Genomic DNA, 21,896 nt, shown 5'->3' on the forward strand with positions numbered 1-21,896 from the left:
TTTCAGAGTTAGGGTAAATTTTGTATAAATACCTAAAAATGTAAATATCTGGGTATCTCAAATAAGAAAAAATAAAAGACTTTATATTTATATAAATAAATAACGACAAATAGTGTTAGTTTTAATTTTTTCATCCTCCTATTTGATCACTGGCATTTAGACAGCAACTTGATTTCCTGTGGTTTTGCTGTCAGAGATGAGGCAGTGTTTTGGATTACCTGATTTCAGGATTTTCCTCATTAAATTCTTCCTTACATCTCCTGAAGTTTAGAAAATAACATACTGATTTTTTATTGTGACAAATAAAAATGGCAAGTAATAGGATATATTGGAGAATATGAGGAAGCCATTTGGTATAAACCTAATTCGGCCTGGCCTTGTCTTTCCAAAAGGGCCTGACCATGGCTGTTGAGTATGCATTGTATATCTGCTTTAGAGATTCCCTATGGCAAGAACAAAGGCCCTTGAGATACAGGTGCAACTTGCCTCCCCCTCCCAATGTTGGCATTTCCTTAAAGATTAAGCATCTTTCCTTAGGCTAGAAACTGATTGCTGCACTCACCTGTGACCACCCAGCTCAAGACAATAGACTTGCCTCCTGCTACGCCCACCGAGAGAGCAGACCCACTACCTGCTGTGTCCATCAAGCGCTGTGCCAACACGGCAATCTTGTGACAATTGTGGAAGGGACATGTCAATCCTATGTGAAACACCCTGTTTGGGGGTATAGAACCACTCTGTATACCTCACTTCTTTGGTGCCCTTTCTTCCTTCGGGAAGAAAGGCCCTGGGCCATGGTCCTCAGATTTTAGTTCAGAATAAACTCTCCCAAATTTTCATTTATAGATTGGTTATGGATTATTTTCATCAACAATTGCATTTTATGCTATTTATTTCCTTTTTAGTGCTCAAGACGAGCTCCACAATGGGAGGACCACAGGTGACAAGGCCCCTACAATATTCTTCGCATCTGCCATGTTGTTTGCCTGGAGGAAGCACCTCTGTTTGTTGAATGAATCCACATCAGGCTTTGAGTTGTTCTTCTTATTTCATCCTCTTTCTCTAAACAGATTTCAAGTTCCTCCATGAGAGGGGCCCTGTTTAATACATGTATCTGACTAAATGGACTAAATAAATGAATGAGTTCTGGGGTCACTTTCTATCTCAAGTAATAAAAATAATACAAAATGGAAGCACTAAGAATATTCTATAATCTCTGTATTTTTTTCTCCAGTCTGGTATTACTACTTCATCTTTCCTCTTAGGCGTAAATATTTGTGGGTGTTGCTGATACTGTAAAAGTAATTAATAAACAAGCAAACAAAATCTTGCCTTGGTGCATTCCTCTCTTTAGCCACCACTGTGGTCTCTCTTTCCTCACTGACAAACTCTTAGAAAGAGCAAACTCTGTGGCTGTCTCACCCCTGAACTTTCTTTATTCCTCAATGCCTGACAACCCACCTCAGTCCTTACTAGTCTGCTGAAGTTGTTCTCCCTGGAAGCACTAATGTCTTTTTAATTGCAAATCTGAAGTCCTCTTCTGAGTTTTCCTTGTTCATTTCTTGTCAGCCTTTGACACAGCAGACCACTCCCTCACGACCTCTCCTCTCTCCTTCCAGACCAGCATATACCTGGATCTCATTCACCTCTAAAAACTTTTGACCTGTATCATTTCACTGACTCCTTCATCTCTGTTTTTTTTTTTAATTTGCTTATCTAATTCTAGATGGTTTCTATGATTGAATTAATTGATTTTCATGTTTTCAACCGTCACCTTACATTCTGAAGATTCACAAACATGCATCTGCATCTCCATATATTTGTGAATGTTGCTACTGACAACTGCACTACATAAACCACATGGACCTTCACCCTGGCATGTCACATGGGAGGCTACTGTCACCTCCCATGAGCCACTCTTATTTCAGTATCTGTTTTGACCGCTGGGTATGGCAGCCACCCAGTCTCCTAATCTAGAGACCTTCTCTCGGTCACACCCACCAAGTAGTACACTGTCAGGTGATGGTGGTTTTGCCTTAGAAGGATCTGTAACCTCAGGTCCTTTTTCTTCCATCTTCACTTCCATTCTGTCCTTTAGGGTAACATCATCTTTTGCAATAACTTTCTAAATGATCTATACCCCACCAGTTCCACCCACTCCAGTTCATCCTTCATCCTGTCACCAGAATTACAATGCCAAAAGTCAAAACAGAGTGTGCTGCTTCCTTGGTTAAAACATCTGTTGATCCCATTACCTATAAAATATGAACAAAAACAATTCTAGAATACTAACTCTCTTAAGAATATGTTTTCAAGCCATTCTTTCAGTACTATCTCTTGTTATTCCTGACAGACTTTCCACCAGAAACCTAAGTGCCACCTGCAGTGAATGTCTACTATCCCCAAGACTTATTGAGCCTTTCCAAGATTCTGAAATTGTCCCTGCTTCCTCCTTGTCCCCCTATTCCCATGTAAGCACGTCCTATTCCTCATTTATTCATTGCTCCATTCAACCATGTATTATTGGATGACTATGTGATAACCACTGTGAAAGGTACTTGGAATTCAGCAGCGAGCAAAAGTAAGTTGTGTTCTTCTAGAGCTGAATTTATAACGTAGCGGGGGAGGGGAGACAGATGAATGCAAATTTAAAGCAGAGACAAACTCTCTGAAGGAGAGGAATAGGGCACCATGAGAGCGTCTGAAAAAGCTTTTTCATCTGTCCTGGGAGGAGAGGGTGGGCAGGAAAGGTTGAAACATGAGAAGTGAATGGAGACAAACCAGGTGAAAAATGGAGGGATGGGCACTCCTGACAAAGGGAGTAGCATGAGCAAAGACCCTGTAGTGGAATCGAACACAACCTGCTTGAAAAGCTGAGAGATCTGTTTGACTGGAACACAGAGAGAAAGGGGGCAAGCGGTGGGCACTGGACTTGGACTGGTGGGCAGGGGACAGGCTCCCCAGGGTCCAGGCATCGAGGTGGAGGATATCAGTCTTAATCCTAACATCAGTGGAAGCCACCAAAGGGGCTTAGCGTGGCAGGAGCAGGTGGGACACAATCAGACTTGGCCGTGCTGTGGAGAGCAGACTGCAGGGGAGGACGGAGTGATGCTCTGAGGTCCAGGGGGGCTGCAGCGTCCGGTCTGCTATTGAGGGGCCTCGGTAACTCAAACAAGCCTGGTCAGACTGGAGACCGTGAGAAGTTAGACATTCCGAAGACATTTAGGAGGCAAAAGTCAAGACTTGTTGATGGATTGGATATGGAAAATGGGGGAGGAGGAGGAAAATTCCTTCTTCCTCATACATAAAATTTCTTCTTACCTTTTAAGATTCAGTTAAAATATCACTCATTTAGGTCTGCATTTTCTACCCCAGCAGCCTTATAAAGAGGTCTCGAGTCCTTCGGCTTCCTTTGGAACAATATTCAGATATCCTTATGGCACTTAAAGTGAATTCTCTGCTGAAGTAACTGTCGCTCAAGAGACAGTGGCCTTCCTGAGGGCAATAGGCTTGTTGCATCCCCTTCTGTGTTCCAATGTGTGACTTTAAATGACAGACGCTCATTCAAATCGGTTGTTGAGCAACTGACTGAGTAAATTTAAATGACATAGATAAATAAGGCCAAAATTCATTAAGTGAGCACAAATATTTTGAATAACTAATATAGATTTTTTTTTGTAGACACATCTACAGAAATAGGCTTACTCTATTCAAGAAATCAGGAGATCATGAAATCTGAACTCTCAGAAAAAATACTCTAGCAGTATGTGTATACTTCCAATAATTATGGAAGACTCAGCAAATTCACAATTTTCAGTTTTTATTCATTTTCCCATACTTTTTTTTTCCAGTTCTCTTCAAAGAACTTTTGGTTAACTGCACAAAAAAATATTAGCAAATATACTAAAACAAAAATTTTTGGAAATGTGTTAACCATATTCATTATACTGAAAAATAATATATTTTAAAGTTTTAGAAGAACTTTATTTTGAAAATTCACTTGAAATACTGTTAAAACTACATAAATGAAATAAATGAATGAATATGTTGCAACAATACTTAATTTTTTCAATATCCATATTCTACTTAATTGAGTTTTCCACATAAATTAATTATATTCCCTTTAAGTATTAACTATTTTTTATATTTAGAATTTTTCTGAGGAATTTACACAGCCTTGTCTCTTTTCCCATGCTCTGGAAAGTACAAGTTATTGACTACGTTATGTTAGATCTCTTCTTGGTATTTCATACTTACTACGATGAATTTATTCAGTACGAGTTATTGAGTGCCTGTTGGGTGCAAGATGCCATTTAGGTGCCAGAGGCTCAAAAGTTTGGAGTCTCCCGGGGTAGGAAAGAGAGACTTCCCATCTTAAGGTCAGATATTAGCACAAGGCATGAAGAAATGGCGTGGGAGCACAGAGGAGGGGCTGGCTGACTCTTTCTTGGGAAATCAGAGCAGCTGGCACCAAGAGGGAATTCTTGAAATGTCAGGAAGGAGCGGAGGTTTAGAAGGTGGAAGGAGCAGCTGGGTCAAAGGCCAGGCGCCTGAGGTACCCCTGCTCAAGTGATTAGGAAATGCCAAGCACGACGAGCAAAATGTTCCTATGGCTTCATGTTAGAAGACCGGCTGTGTGTTCTTTTGACCTTCCCAATAAAAGGAACAACAACAAAGTATCCTTACTATTTAATGATATAACATCAATCCCTATCATTCAAATAATTAATAAAACAACAACGATAGTCTCAACTCTAAACCCTTCACCATCAGCTGAACACTGAAAAGAAGGAAGACGTTACAGACAGGCTGTGCCAATGCTCAAGGAATATGCAGTCATTTTTGGCGCTAGTGGAATGTCGACCTGCATGAGGGGAAATGCTGAGGTGATCTTATCTTCCCAGAACCCGGTGTGGGGATGTCTCTAAAAGCAGGGGCTGCACTTCCGAAAGGTTTCTGCCACAGGCCTTTTCTCAGCTCAGAGCAACAAGGCCTGAGGCACACAAGGGCTCCGGAAACACGGTGACGTCTCTGGAGAGGCTCTACACACAGAAGCCACACGTGGCGGGGGACGTGCGGGGAGGGACACCGCTGCCGACAGCAGCATCGCGCTTCGCACAGGGGGAGACCGCGGGCCGGGGGCGGACAGCATCACGCGGTCACCGTGATTGACCTCCGACGCTGGAAAGCAGGGGGAGCCGAGCCCATGGGAGTGGGACAGTCCAGCCAGGGAACAGGCGCGAGCACAGCGGGGAACCTCTGCCGGCAGCTCAGGCTTCCTGCGCCGATGCCCGTTCGTGGAAAGAGCCACAGACGAGCGCCCGGGACAGGCTCTATTCAGAGACAAACAGATGCATAAGGAGGAAGGAACCCACACAGGATCCAGGAAAACAGAAGGGAAAATGAAAGGAGGAAAGGAGCACAGCGGGCGGCCTCCTGGGCTTAAAGGAAGCGGTTCCGTGGTCGGGCTCTGGGGCAGGCGGGTCAGTGTCACAGCCTCGCGGTGCGCACGCGGGGGTCAGAACTCAGAGGGGGCGGGCGGTGTGCTAGCTGCTCTTCGCGTGGTAACTAAAGTCCAGATTTTCATGAGCTAGAAAGACACGCCCATCTAAATGAAACCTCAGTCTCTCCTCCATTTCAGGCCCTACCACTGCGGCTCGGCCGGGCCTTGCAGTCCAAGGAGGAGGGTTGTGGTCTGTCTTTTCCTCTTTCGCACCTGCTCTTCCCGTCCGTGCTGGCCTCGCAGCACCCTCCTCCTCAGCATCAGGGTGGGGAGAGGCCCAACAGGAAAAGGCGCTGTTGTCATTGTCCTTGAGCCTCTGTCCTTCGGATGCACCCGTGTTAGCTGTTTCGTGGGACCATTCCGAGGCTTCTTGGGGAACTCTACCCACCCTGCTGGGCCTCTGATATTCTAGTTCTGACCTGTTGACCCCACAGCCTTTCAGGGAGCGTGTTCACAGCCAGTTCCTTCTGCTTTGGTCTCCTCATCACTGCAGGCTGTGGTCCTGAGGGGGCTCCTTTAGAAACAGATCCAGCCAGGCTAATTTCCACAGTGCCCCTTTTGGTTCATGAGAATTATGCATGTTTGTGCTCCTCCAGCAAGCTCTAGAACTCAAGCGTCTCCTTATGCAGCCTTGTCTCTCTCGTTCAGCACCAGGAGCCGCCCTTGACGGCTTCTTTCAAGTCTTCCAGGCAAAAGCCAAGCTCTGATCTTGAACCGCATCCCTAAACTTTCCTCAAGGACTCTCCTACTGTTCCTCAGTACACAGTCCTGCCAGCTCTGCACCCAGCAGACGTCCAGGCTGCGGAGGAGTCTGTCCTCTGGCCAGCCCCTCGCTATCTCTAGGAGCTCTCTGATCCCCCTCCCCCAGCTTGGAGGGCACCCTCTCCCTTCCTTTGGGATGGAGGGAAGGGGAGCCACCACCTAGCACATTATTTCTCCTAGGCCTACAATTCTTTTCTGAAAAAGGCTCCTTATAGTGCTCATCCACAAACAGAAGCTGGAGGGAATGAGGTCGGGTCGCCAACCTAGGAGGGCCCTCTGCTCAGCAATTCCAGCATTTTTAGTCTCCCATTCACTCTTAGAAGATGTATTCATTTTCTGTTGTGACTGTAGCAAATTGCCAAAGCTGGCTAGGCTAGAACAACATATATTTGTTGCCTTATGTTCTCTGGGTCAGAAGTCTGGCACCTCACCAGCAAAGACCAGGGTGTTGGCAGGATTGTGTCCTTTCTAGATGCTCTAAGGGAGAATCCCTGTTCTTGCCTTTTCCAGCTTCTAGAGGCCCCCATGTTCCTTGGCTTGTGGCCCCCATCTTCCTTCTTCAAAGCCAATGTTGCATGTCTCTGACCCTTTTCTGTTGAGTATTCGTCTGTTCCAGCTGCCATAATAAAATACCACAGATTGGGTGGCTTAAACATCAGAAATTTATTTTCTCACAGTTTTAGAGGCTAGAAGTTCAAGATGAAGGTGCCCTCAGGTTTCAAGATTCAAGGTGCCCACGGGAAGGCCTCCCTTCCCGGCTTGTAAAAAGCCAGCTTTTTCCTGTGTCCTCACATGGTATCCTCTCTCCATGCACAGAGAGGGAGAGAGGGAGAGAGAGAGAGAGATCGCTGGTCTTCTTAAAGGACACCAGTCCTATCAGATTAGGATCCCACTCTTCAGAACTCACTAACTCTGACTGCTTCTTTCAAGGCCCTGTCTCCAAATACAGTCACATTGGGGATTAGAGCTTCAACATATGAATCTTGAGAGGACACAGTTCAGCCCATAACTTGCAGTCATGCCTCTTTCTGTGACAATGGGGAAGAAAGGTTCTCTGTTGACAAGAGCTCCTGTGATGGGCTGGGCCCACCTGTCATCAAGAGCAACCTCCCCACCTCCAGGTCCATAACCTCGATGGCATCTGCAAAGGCTCTTTTTCCCTGTAAAATAATGTATCCATGGGTGTTGGGGATTAGAGTGTGGACATCTTTGGGGGCCATCATTCTGCTTACCACAGAGGAAATTCCAGATTATGGGAAATGTCCAGTTGAACATTCTGTCACATGGGTTACCAATTTCTAGTCCAATGAACACTATTCTGGGGTGTGTCGGTTTCACTATCTGTGAACATTTCATTTCATTTTATCCATTTATGTAAAGGTACACTTGTTGGAGATGATGTTGTTAGGCTCAGGACCTCAAAAAGTGCAATATGTTAAAGCTATTATGTCTATTATTTTCCATAATTGTGCCTTTTTCTGGTTAAAGGAACGCTTTCTCAGTTTGTGAGATCTGTGGTTAACACAGTCAAAGTGTCCACTACAGAAAGCGAGTCCCTTCAAGTGAGGGCCACATCAGGAGCAGCATCCTTCCTTCACACACGGGAGAAGAGGATGCAATTCAGGAACAGATGTGGAACTTTGCCGCTCTTATTAGAACTAAGCTCCAATATGTACTAAGCTGCAGAGGATACAAAAGGCAGAGGAGGAAATCGTGTCCTGCCCGTGTACTTAGCAAAACTCAAGTTCTGCTGCTCTGCATATTCACCAGCGATGGTGTTGTCAGATTTTTGGATCACAGCTATTTTAACGGATGTGTACATAGTGGTATCTCATTCTTGTTTTCATTTTCATTTCCTAATGACAAATGATAGCATCTTTTCATATGTTTATTTGCTATATGTGTATCTTCTTTGGTGACATGTCTGCTCAGATCTTTTGCCTATTTTTAAATTCCGTTGTTAATTGTTGAATTTTAAGAGTATTTTGCATATTTTGGGTGTAAGTCCTTTTTCAAATACGTGTTTTGCAAATATTTCCTCCCAGACTTGTTCTCTTTACAGTGTCACAGGGGAACAAGCGTGAAGTTTGTTAGTGGGCTGTCCACGTGGATATAGTCATTCAGAAAAATGACAGAAATTGATGGAGAGACTATACTCCAGATACCAGAGTCCTCATGAATGGTGGTCTAAGGAAGTGGAGGGCAGTCGAGGACAGTGACGAAGGTGAGGACAAGGGCAGTGGGGGCCACGAGAGTGAGGAAGCTGAGGACGTGGGGTATGGAGGCCGTGACAGTGAGGGAAGTGAGCAGGTGGGCATTGAGAGCCATGACAGTGAGGAAGAAGATCATGTGGGCAGTGGGAGCCATGACAGTGAGAAAGCTGAGGAGGTGGGCAATGGTGGCTGTGACAGTGAGGAACATGAGGAGACGTGGTCTTTGGTGTTAGGGACAGTGAGGAAGCTGAGGACGTGGGCAGTGAGGGCTGTGACAGTGAGGAAGCTGAGGAGCATGTGGGCAGGGGGATGCTCAGTGGCTCAGATGAGGTGGGATTTGGGGGTGTCAAGTGCATTGAGAATGAAATTGCAGTGTGTAAACAGGACAAAGGTGAATATCTCACTGGCTATGAAATACAGGGATGATTAACTGCTTCTTCTGAGGCCTTTCTGAGCAAAATCAGATTATTAGAGGAGAGGCAGTTACAGTTAGGGCCCAGAGCTGGAGGGAATAGTGCAGCTGTGTCTATTATAGAATTTCTTTGAAGTCGGATAGGATTCTGTGTGGTTCCAGTAAAACGAGATAGAAATAGAATCAGCAAGAGGGAGCTCTAGAAGGGTGAGGACATGAGGGAGCCGGAAGGGCTGGTAATGAGGACTGCAGGTCAAGGGCACTCGAGAGGCCGGGCATACAGAGGAAGATGGGAGCACTTGAAGGCACCCAGCCTCAGGTTCCAGCTGCACTGTGACGGCAGCTGTGTTGTCGCTGCTGCAGATTCCACCCATGTATCCATCCGAGGAGCTGAAAGGCAAGAGGCAAAATAATATTGAGTGAGAAGACACTGGGATAAAATGCAAATTGAAGCTTATCTAAGCCAGATAAACCGTAAAAAAGCATGGTCATTTTGTGGGGAAAATGAGAAAATACAACCTCTTTATGTTGTAAATTTATCTTTTGTGTTGCTCACTTCTTGGCTTGACTAAACTTCAGGTGGCTTCCTCCATCTCCAGGCCCCTCCCTCCCACTTGGCGTGACCAGATCCTCAGCCTAACCCCAGAGGTCCCTCCCTCCCTTTCCTTAGAGCATTGAGCTTGGAACACTTGTGATTGTAAATGCTCTCTCTTCTCCTTTGAGATGTAAATCTTTTTAAATGCCTCCTGTGGTTTCTGACAGTTTTCAGAACTATCTTTTTCATGGACCTGTCTCCCAGTCTCTGTGGGAGTATGGGGGCGGAATTTCAGGGTTACTTTGATCCCAGCTGTAAAACTGTGTCCTTCTGAAGATTAGAGGAAGTTTGTCTTTCCTCTGGGTGAGGACCATTAGCAGACACTACCAGGCTCAGATGCTCCCACTCTTTTCTCCTGGAGGCCAGCATGGGCAGACTCCTGGTCTTTCTTCTCTGTTGCCTTGAATGAAGTCTTCCTGACCTATTCCGCTTTCCTACAACTCTGGCTGTGACAGCAGGTTATAAGTCTTTTCTATCTTTTCCCTGAAGATTGACTTCAAAAGTAGACGGTTTCCTAACGAAGAACAGGGTAAAATCAACTTGAAATAGTTTAGGAGGTTTGATCTTTCAGAGGAAAGTTTCCAAGCCTGCTAAAATTTCTAGAAGCTATTTTCACAGAAAAACAGAGGAAGTATGTATTCCACTGCTCTTCTTTTCCTGGGTAAATAAGGATGCCACAGAATATTTACTAAATCAAGAGGACCAGAAGCTTGCCTTTGGTTACCAGCCTTGACCTCCTGCCCTTCAATGAGTCATCCAGGGGGACGATTAAACTTTCCTGGGTGGGTCTCCGGGAACATCTCTTGTCTTTGCGGAGGGCACTACTGACAAGGCACCCTCACCTTCATGCTTTGCCATAAACGACAAATCAGGCATTTAGCCAACGCTTGACTGCAGCAGTCTTTACCCTGTTTATAAAAGCAAAGGGTTGGGTAACATTGTTAGAAACTTATTTAAAGCGAGCTCGGTGAGACTGGAGATGGGCATTGGGGAGCTTCTGCTTGGAGCCCTTGTCGTGGAGCACACCCAAGACAGTGTGTGAGCTGCCTTGTGGAGCATCCTTGCTTCCTTGGTAGACACTAATTTCCTTCCCAATATTTTCTCCCATCGAGATGATGTATATGTGTACTAGATATCAGCTTGAAAAATAATCTAATCATCAAATATTTGTGAACCTGTGAATAGATTCTACTGTACTGATATGAACCCTGTCCTTAGAGAAATAACAATCAGAGCAACAACAATATTAATGGAAAAATAACTGAACTTTTTGTTGTGCAAAGTGGTTTACACATTTAATTTGTACAACCAGGTATTTAAATTATACATATACTACTATATTATACATGATTTATATTATACATAATATGTTATGTTCACATTTTCAAATGATAAGCTGAAGCTTGAAGAGGTCGTATTGATGAGGATTTTAGGCTGGTTACTTTTAAAACTGCAGATGAGAAGGGGGCTCTGAGGAGTGGAATTTGCTTGCCCTCTGATGAGAGATATTTGCATTTGTGAAGGAAGTCTCCATCTGTGGGGGGTGTCTCCCTCTCTGCACCAGTAGGAAGACCGGATGGCCTTATCTCTGGAAACTCTTAATGGGGAAGGCAAGGGCTTAAGTTGTTTACTATCTGGCAACCTCATGTAACTGACCCCCTCCCCCCAACATCCTCCTTTGTCTTTAGCTGAAGATAGTATTTAAGTGGTGGCTTCTGCCATTTACTTAATCTGGTTTGATTCTTATCTAAAAGTTATAGGACCACCCAATAACCAGACCCTACCCGGCACTGATACCATTTTAACAACTCTTTTTACACATTCTTTCCTTTGTCTTGTAAAGAGATAACTCACATACCTATGCCTTAAATTTAGCCCTACTCTCCACCCATGTTTGCAGCAACAGTGGTGGCAGCAGCAGCTCCTCCTGCCCATGGGTCCTGTCCCCATGCCAGCAGCAGCAGCAGCTCCTTACTGCCCATGGGTCCTGTCCCTGTGCTATTCCACACTATTCTCTAAATAAAAGAGCACTACTGCCAGACCTTGAGAGTTCAAGAAATCTTTCTTTCAACTCCTTGGCTCACTGACCCCGCATCATTTTGACCCACCTAAATATACATAAACAGGAAAGAAAGGATGAAAACACAGGCATGTTTGATGAATATGTTTGGGCTCTAACTCACCACATGATGCTGCACCCCTGGGGTTTGTATGTGAGACACAATGAAGAGAGAGAGGTAAATAAGTAATTATCTTCTATTTAGAAGAATGTGCTTTTGGTTCCTCAGAGTCTGGCTCTGAACCATTGGCGCTCCATCACCTGGCCACCACGCCTCAACCATCAAAGGGAAGACTGAGGTCAGGGCGCTGGGCATAAGAGTGCTGCGCTCCTGGTTTCCACACTTCCACTGGGAAGAGTGGTGAGGATTCCTCACAAGTCCAAGATGCTAGTCTCTCCCCTTGCAAATGGTTGCAAATCCCAGGAGTTCTCTTCCCCCTCCTCCAACCCAGCTTGAGGGGAAGGCTGAGAGCCCGTCCACTCTCTCTCAGGAAGGAACCACTGTCATGCTCTGTACTTATGTGGGTTTCCTTCATGTTTATGTGGCTTGAAGTTGTCAAGCTGTGTGGGTAGTTCTTATTAAGTCCAATGTACTTCTCATAATGTACGGCCCATTTTCTCCAGCTTTGAGGCTTTAGGGAAATTCTGAGAGAGCAGGAAAAGTTCTATTCTCTATCCTAACGCACTTCGATTGTAGACTGTTCCTGCTTATCTTCTGAATTTACAAAAATGCTTAATTTTCCTTTCAGTGTAAATAACTCACAAAGGGAAAAATTGAAAAAGAAAAGATAAAGGAGAGATTAGAAGACAGACACATTAAGGCAAAACAAACCCAATTGAAATCGCAAGAATAAGTTTAGGCTGGGTTCTCATTTGATCTCAGGGGGAGGACGACAGTGATTCCCGCTGGATGCGACCAGAGTCACCGATGCGATGCAGCACCGCGCGCAGACTCATCCCCGCGCATAAACCCCGTCCCCAGGACAGCCAGCGCCCGCGGCCACGCTCTGCGGGTGCCTCGCGTCCACGAGGGTGCGCCCGGGCCCTGCGGCGGCGCTGCCCGCCTTCTGTCCACGAGGGTCGGGCGCCCGGCTTCTGCTGCGGCGCTGCCCGCCTTCTCCCTGGAGTCCCTCATCCACACGGTCCAGCATGGAGCGGGGTAGAGCAAATGAGTACAAACACGGAAGAACTGGGAGGGTCCTCCGTGATGTTACTAGGAGAAACATTTGGGCTAATTTGAGAGGTCAGTGGGAGTGTTTCCTGAGGCCATCGACCAGACAGCAGAGTGTCACCTGAGATCGTCCAAATCTAGACAGAAAGGATTGTGCTTCACCTAGAGTACATTTAACACGAAATAGATAAGTGGCTTGATAGTGACTACCTTTATAAGAAATACCTCTAGAAAACCATATAGCCTTCAGTATTTTATGTGTGCTAAGACATTTTTGTATAGTTTGAAAGATCAAAAACTTGCTCTTTCAAACCGATTCATTTTGATATTCCTCAAATGTTACCTTGGAATAGATGGACAGAAACAAATGAACGTGAATAGTATATAATTAACCAGAACCTGTATGTCTTCAGTAGTTTTTTGTTTCTATTTAATGAGTCCTTTTTTATTAAGGTATAATTGACATATAACATTATATTTCTTTCAGGTGTGCAATGTAATGGTTTGATACTTGTATACATTGTGAAATGATCATAATAAATCTAGTTAATATTTATCACTACACATAGTTACAAAATTGTTTTTTCTTATGATGAGGACTTTTAAGATCTCCTTTCTTAGCAACTTTCAAATACGTAATGCAGTATTAACTATAGTCACCATTGCTATACATTGCATCTCCAGAAGTTATTTTTTAATTGAAAGCTTTCACCTTTTAACCTCTTTTACCAATTTTCCCCACCCTTTAACCCCTTCTGGCAATGACCAATCTGTTCTCTGTATCAATAAGTTAGCTTTTTTTAGATTCCAAATATAAGTGACATCATACAGTATTTGTCTTTCTCTGTCTGATTTATTTCACGTAGCATAATGCCTTCAAGGTCCATCTATGTTGTTGCAAATGGCAGAATTTTCTCCTTTATATGGCTGAATAATACTTCATTTTATTCATCTTTTTATCCATTCATAAGTGGATGGACATTTACGTTGTTTCCATGTCTTGGCTATTGTACATAAGGCTGCAATGAACATGGGGATGCAGATATCTCTTCTAAATAGTGATTTTGTTTCCTTTGGATAAAGACCCAGAAGTAGAATTGCTGGATCATACAACAGTTCTTGTTTTAAGTTTTTGAGGAATCTCCATACTGTTTTCCACAGTGTGTGAATCCATTTACATTCCCACCAATAGTGCACAGGGGTTTCCTTCTCTCCACATTCTTGCTAGCACTTGTCATATCTGACTTTTTGGTAATAGCCATTCTGAGAGATGTGAGGTGATGTCTCATTGTAGTTTTGAGGTGCATTTCCCTGATGAGTAGTGATGTTGAGCACCTTTCCATGTACCTGTTGACAATCTGTATGTCTTCTTTGAAAAAATGTATTTTTAGTTTCTCTGCCCCTTTTTAAATTGGATTTTTGGGGTGTTTTTGCTACTGAGTTGTATGTTTTCTTTATATGTTTTTGATATTAATCTCTTTTTTCAGATATATGATTTGTAAATTATTTTCTCCAATTTAGTATGTTGCCTTTTCATTTTGCTGATGGTTTTCTTTGCTGGGCAGAAGCTTTTTTAATTTAATGTAGCTCCATTTTTTTATTTTTGTTTTGGTTGCCTTTACTTTTGGTGTCAAATCCAAAAAATGATTGTCAAGACCAATGTCAAGGAGCTTACTCCTGTGTTTACTTCTTGGATTTTTATGGTTTCAGGTCTTACCTTCAAGCCTTCAATCCATTTTGAGCCTTCGATCCATTTTGAATTGATTTCTTTATATGGTATAAGATTGGGGTCCAGTTTCATTATTTTTGCATGTGGCTTAACAGTTTTCCCAACAGGTGGGAGATGTGAAGCGTGAAGCAAGATGAACACTTATTGAAGAGACTATCCCTTCCCCCATTGTATATGCTTGGCTCCTTTGTTATAAATTGATCATATAAGTATGGGTTTGTTTCTGGGCTCTCTATTCTACTGATCTACATTCTGTTTTGATGACTATTGCTTTGTAATATAGTTTGAAATCAATATGTGATACCTCCAGCTTTGTTCTTCATTCTCAAGATTGCTTTGGTTATTTGGGATCTTTTGTGGTTACACACAAATTTCAGGGTTGCTTGTTCTATTTCTGTAAAAAATACCATTGGAATTTTGATAGGGCTTACAATCCATCTGTAGGTTGTTTTGTGTAGTACGGACAATTTAACAATATTAATTCCTCCAACTCACCAACACAGAATATCTTTCCATTTCTTCATGTCATCTTCAACTTCTTTCATCAACGTCTTACAGTTTTCAGTGGACAGATCTTTCAACTCCTTAGTTAAATTTATTCCTAGGTATTTTATTCTTTTTGATGTAATTGTAAATGGAGTTGTTTTCTTCATTTCTTTTTAAGATAGTTCAATTTTAGTGTATAGAAATGCTACAGGTCTTTGTATATTGATTTTTATGCTGCAATTTTATGAATTTGTTGGTTTGTTCTAAAAGATTTTTAGTAGAGTCTTCAGGGTTTTTTGCGTATAATATCATGCCATCTGAAAGTAGAGACAGTTTTACTTGTTCCTTTCCAATTTGGATAGTTTTTATTTCTTTTTCTTGCTTAATTGCTCTGTCTAGGACTTTCAGTACTCTGTTGAATAAAAATGGGAAGAGTAGGCATCCTCGTCTTTTTCTTAGTTTTAGACGAAAAGGTTTTAGCTTTTCATCATTGAGTATAATGTTAGCTGTGAGCTTATCATGTATGGCCTTTATTACATCGAGGTGTGTTCCCTCTATCTTCACTTTGTTGAGAGTTTTTATCATGAATAGATGTTGAATTTTGCCAAATGCTTTTTCTGCATCTATCGAGATGACCACATCATTTTTATCCTTCATTTTGTTAACATGGTGAATCACACTGACTGACTTGTGGACACTGAACCATTCTGAACATCCTGGAATAAATCCCACTTGATCATGGTGTATTATCCTTTTAATATATTGTTGAATTTGGTTTGTTAATATTTTGTTGAGGATTTTTGCATCTATATTGATCAAGGATATTGGCCTGTAATTCTATTTTCTTGTAGAATCCTTGTCTTGTCTTGATATCAGTATACTAAAAGGAATTTGGAAGTGTTCTATCCTCTTCTATTTTTTTGGAAGAGTTTGCGAACAACTGGTGTTAATTCCTCCTAAGTGTTTGTCAGAATTCAAAAGTGGAGCCATGTGGTCCTGCACTTTGTTTCTCGGGATGCCTTTGATTACCAATTCAATCTCCTTGCTAGCAATTGTTCTGCTCAGATTATTTAATCTTCATTATTCAGTCTTGGTAGAAGTTGCTTACTTTATTGGTTTTTCAGATGTTGGGTAAAACTGGATTGTTTTCTAAACAGTATGAACGTTAAGTCATGGGCATTCTGAACTCTTCTATTTTTCTCCATGGGTCATTTTTTTAAAAGTATGTAACCATCTCAACTGGGATTGAATTGCAAATGCTTTTTTGGATGGTATCTCCAGTCTCACTTCAAATATTTTATATTTAGCCTCAGCTGAAAGAATCTATAGACATGTTTTTAGAACATATCAGTGAATTAGCAAGCTCATCCAGATGCAAAATCAACATACAAATATCAATTTCACTTCTGTATACTTGAAGCAGATAAGTATAAGATAAATTGAAAATTGTATCATTAATATAGCATTGAGTATTTATGGATAACTTCTAATCACTTCTACACAGAAAGCTTATGAATTATTGTTGAGAAAAATAAAAGAAAACAAAACCTAAAAGAAGGAAAATGTATATCACCTTTATGGATTAAAAACTCAAGATTGTTTAGATGTCAATTTTTCTCACATTTATTATTATATTCAATACAATCTCATTTAAAGTTGAACAGATTTTCTGGTTGAAAATGACAAGCTAATTCGAAACTTCAAAGAAGCTAGAATAGCCAAGACAGTCTTGAAGAAAAAGAGGAAGGTACTGGAGGGGTTTCATTTGCACATATCCACTTACTGTAAAGCTACAGTGATTAAGACAGTTTGGTATTGGGACACAGATGAAGAAATAGACCAACGGGATAGAATAAAATCCACGAAAACACCTGCATGTATTCATACTCCCACAAAGGCAGCATTTCAATTTAGTGAGAGAAGATGGTCTTTTCAATAAGTGGTGTTAAAGCAATTAGATATTGAAGGAAAAAGTGAATCTTGACACCTACTTCACTCCATACCTAGACATAATCCCATACAGATTGCAGACCTAAATGTTAAAAGTAAAACAATAAAGATGCTAAAATAAATCCAAGGATATTATCTTTATAAATATGGCGTAGACAACTATTTCTATAAAGGACACAGAAACCATTGACCATAAAGGAAAAGATTGATAAGTGGTAGCATATTAAACTTAAGATCTATTGTTCATCAAAAGATATCAATCAAATGTTAGAAAATTCAAGCTACAGAGTGGAAGAATATATCTAAATGCATATGACTGACAAGACTCTCATATTTAAAATACATAGAAAGATACCCTAGAAATCAACTAGAGGAAACATGTAATCCAATAAACACTGAGCAAAAGCCTCAAGCAGGCACTTTGTAAAAGAATAGACTCAAATGACCAGTACTTTTTTAAAATGGTGCTCAAGTTCGTTGGTCATCAGTGAAATACAAACTAAAACAATCATATAACTTATTACACCCTTGATGGGACAGCTAATGTGGAAAAGACAGACAATCCAGAAGTTGTTGAGGATGTGGAGCAAATGGAACTTTCATCTGCTGCCAGCGGGAGTATAAATTACCACAACCACCTGTGAAAACTGTTTGGGAGTGCCTACCAAAGCAGAACATACGTATGCCCTACAACTCTATGACCAATGCACCTGAAGACAAAGGTAGCAATATTTCACAACATCACTGTTTGTAATGGCCCAGCACTGGAAACACCCCAAGTTTAACTGTAGACTAAAGTATGGTAATTGCATACAACAGAGCACTGTAGAGCATTGGCCAACATCCCAATGTTCAAAATAAGCTCATCACAGTTGCTTTCAAAGTTTACTTAAAGTCTTGAGTCAAATGTTGAATTTTTATTTTGTTTTTGATTTTTGTTTATTTATTTGGTGAGGAAGATTGTCGCTGAGCTAACATGTGCTGCTAATCTTCCTCTTTTAGCTTGAGGAAGATTGTTGCTGAGCTAACCTCTGTACCAGTCTTCCTCTACTTTGTATGTGGGATGCCACCACAGCAGGGCCTGAAGAGCAGTGTATAGGTCTGCATCCAGGATCTGAACCAGTGAAACCTGGTCCACCAAAGTGGAGCATGCAAACTTAACCTCTAGGCCACTGGGCCAGCCCCAACATTCATTTGTTCTTTTCACCATCATAGATAAATTTCCAGTGTGTGTCAGGCATGGCTCTGGATACTGAGATTGTGCTGGGGAATAAGCCATCGAGGTACTTGCTCTCATCAGCTTCCAGCCTGGTAGGGGGGACAGATATACAGTAAATGAGCAAATATTTAAACAAGAAAGATACCAGGTAGTAGTAAATGTATGAAGGAAATTAAAAGAGGGTGACATGATAGAGATTGACAGATCAGGGAATTTATCTAAGAGGAGATAGCATTTTAACTGGGGTCTGATGGATGATAGTTTCTTTCCAGGCAGAAAGAACGGCTGATGTAAAAGCCTGAGGCAAGACTCCAGCTCTGGGGACAGGAGAAGGCTAATTCGGCTGAAACAGGTGGGAGATGAAAAGCGTGAGGCAAGATGAATCAGGGAGGCAGAGAGAACCAAATCCTTTAAGACCTTGTCAGCCAGGAAAATAATTTATATTTTGTTTTAAGTGTGGTAGGAAACTACTGGAGTTTTCCAAACTGGCTGTTGTTTGAGCAATGAACTGTTGGTGGTAGAGTAATGTTGATGAACGTAATCCATAACCAATCTATAAATGAAAATCTGGGAGAGTTTACTCCGAGATAAAATGTAAGGACCATGGCCTGGTGCTTTTCTTCCCAAAGGAAGAAAAGGCACCAAAGAAGTGGGGTGTACAGAGTGGTTATAGACCCGCAAAAAGGATGTTCCACATATGATTGAAATGTCCCTTTTACAATAGTCACGAGACTGCTCTGTCAGCACAGCAATGGATGGACACAGCAGGTAGGTCTGCTGTCTTGGTGGACACAGCAGGGTGGCAGGTCTTTTGTCTCAATCTAGCTGGTCACAGGTAAGCTGGGTGGTCAAAGGTGAGCACAGCAATCAGTTCCTAGCCTAAGGAAAGATACTTATCCTTAAGGAAATGCCAATGTGGGGGAAGTTGCACTTTATCTTAAGGGCATTTATTCTTGCCATAGGAAATGTTTAAAGCAGGCATACAACGCATGTTCAACAGCCACATCAGGCCCTTTTGGAAAAAGCAAAGTCAGGCAAAATTAGGTTTACACCAAATGGCTTCCTCATATACTCCAATATCCTATTGCTTGCCATTTCTATTTGTCAGTAAAGGCTCAGAGCCCAGCGAGGGATCACTGCGGTGACAGAGGTGAAGGATGATGTTGGCTGAACAAGGGAGGTGGTGCATATGGAAAGGGGCAGAGAGTTTCAGGTTGTGTTTTGAGCGGCAGAGTTGACAGGACTTTCAAAATGATTAGATGTGGGTAAGAGGGAGAGAAAAGAATCAAAGGTAGCTCATTGGCTTAAGAACTTTGCTGGATGGTAGCTACATACTGAGATGTAGATCAAAGGGGAGGTACTTTGGGCATGTTACGAGCACCTCCTGTTCTTCCTGTTGGTGAAGGCAGCACCCTAAATTAGGAGAGGGTCAAACACACAACACCTGATGCTGGACCGATGAGGTCGACAACTGTTGACTTGTCATGTGTTCTCACAGTCCGGGGGAAGAGGACGCCATGCCATGCCAGGGCACACAGGTGTTGGAGTCAGGAGCAGAGTGAACCACATGGAATGGGGAAGCAGGCCTTGCAGTCAGAGGAGGGTGAGGGGCCCCTGGTTCCTGCAGGAGGACATGATAAGCTTGTTTGAATAATTTCATGGTTTGGCAGGAAGGTGAGTCTGTTAGATCAAGGACCAGGGAGGTACAGCTGATCCAGCCGATAGAAGAACTAGTCAGATGCAAACCTTTCCCTCTGGTAGGGACATTTCTGGCAAGAACAGGGAAACTTACAGCCAGACCTTTGGGACCCTGTGGGTCCCAAAGACGTGAAGGGAGCATCCTTGAAATTTAGACCTTATGATACGGGGCGAATCAAGTGCCTTAATGTTTGAGATGCCTGTGTGAAGAGTCCATCTGAGTGGAGACGTCGAATTGGATATACACATCTAGAACTGAGAGAGGTCAGAAAGGATGTAATGATTTAGGAGATGTGGGTATTTAAAGCCATGGGCCTGAAGGGGAGAGTACGTAGATGGACAAGAGAAAGGGGCCAGGGCTATGTGGACACATTTCCACATTGAGAGCAGGAGCATCAAGGAGACTAGGCAGAGCAGCTGGTGAGACAGGAAGAAAACCAGACGTCGAAGCATCATGATCCAAGAGAAGCATTTCAAGAAGGAAGTGACCCTCTGTGACAAATGCCCCTTTGTTGTCCTGTAAGATGAGTAACCGTTGGATTTACAACACGCTAACTTTGACAAGAGAGTCTCTGTGGAGCTGATAATGGAGAGGAAACTGGAAATCCTTTGTTGGTCCCCATTTAGAGTCCAATGAAACCAGTGGTGTCTACTGGTCTCAGGTTATTGTTTAATGTTGATGACAACAGCGGCAAGTCTCCTGTGGGACCTAAGGCACACGGGCACAGTAAATAAGCCCAGATTCTTCTTCCATGGGAGTTTGGCCTTGTCTCCCCTTCAGAGGCCAAAGTAAGAATTTATGAGGTGTTTCTTCTCCAGTAAGATGGGCACTTATCCCCTGAGAAGTCACAACAGGCAGAGGCACAGCAGCCCCCACGTGGCCCTGCCTTGCTCTCTGGCACACCCCTCGACGCCCATGCCCAAGCCTTGGTAACCTTCTTCCAGTTTCACAAACAGCACAAGTTCCTGCTTCAGAGCATTTGCACACACTTTCATCTCTGTCTGAAAAGTAATCTCCCATTTTCTTCTGGATAATCTCAACCAGACCACCTCAGATTTCTGTTCAAATGTCCTTTGCACAGGAAACACTCCCTGGCCTTCAAGTTAGGTTGTGCTTCCCTGTTTCGCATTCTCATTGTGCATTTTTCCTTCACAAGTCTTCCGTGGTGATAATTAAATGCATATCCATGAATTATCTGAGTGCTTTCTCCTTCACTTGACTGTAAGTCTGTGAACTCTTGGTTTCTATTTGTTCTTAACTATATTTCCAGTGCTTAGCATGGTCATGGCGCAAGGCGAGTGAACAACAAATATTGTGATTGCTCTCTTCTCAGTCACAAATGGAAATGGAAGGGATTCATTCAACAGTGAGGAAAAAGACAAAACTCATTCCAATTGTTTATTTCATTTTACCTTATGCCTAAGACACCTTACTGGAATAATTTTGTTAGTATTGCTGAACTTATCATTGGCTTCTGTGTTCAAATTCGCCCATAAAAAAAAAAATCTATTCAGTCTGAACTGTGATATTGAATTAAAAATAATAATTCCAAGGAGGATTACATTAGTTAATATATAGTTGTGCAACATAGTTATTCTTTCTATCTATCTATCTATCTATCTATCTATCTATCCATCATCTGTATTTTGACATAGGTCCATCACTTTTACTCCAAACTGGGTCCTCACCCCAACTTTGGCTCACTCAGAACTTGATAGCACTCCATTCTTGATCTCTATTATCTTTTTTCCTCCACCATAAGTCCCTTATCTCAACACTCAGACTTGACCCTTATCTTTTCCTTCATTTCACCCCTGACTTTAAGAGGTTGGTCTCAGATACAGAGTGAAAGCATTTGTTTTAAACATTACATGGTAGTAAAACAAAGGTAAATATTGTATATTAAAGTCTTCCTGAAATAAAAATGATTGTATTAATGTTTCTGTGTCAAAATAAAATGTTATGTATCCAATATATTGTACAAATGGTGTAAAATGGAAAAAATCCTTTTCATTGCTTATAATGATTCAGGAAACACACTGCACACTGAGTTTGATCTGAAATGTTACAGACAGGAAAGGCCTAGATCGTTTGTAAC

This window comes from Equus asinus, chromosome 3 (genome assembly GCF_041296235.1).
Source record: "Equus asinus isolate D_3611 breed Donkey chromosome 3, EquAss-T2T_v2, whole genome shotgun sequence".
NCBI lineage: Eukaryota > Metazoa > Chordata > Mammalia > Perissodactyla > Equidae > Equus > Equus asinus.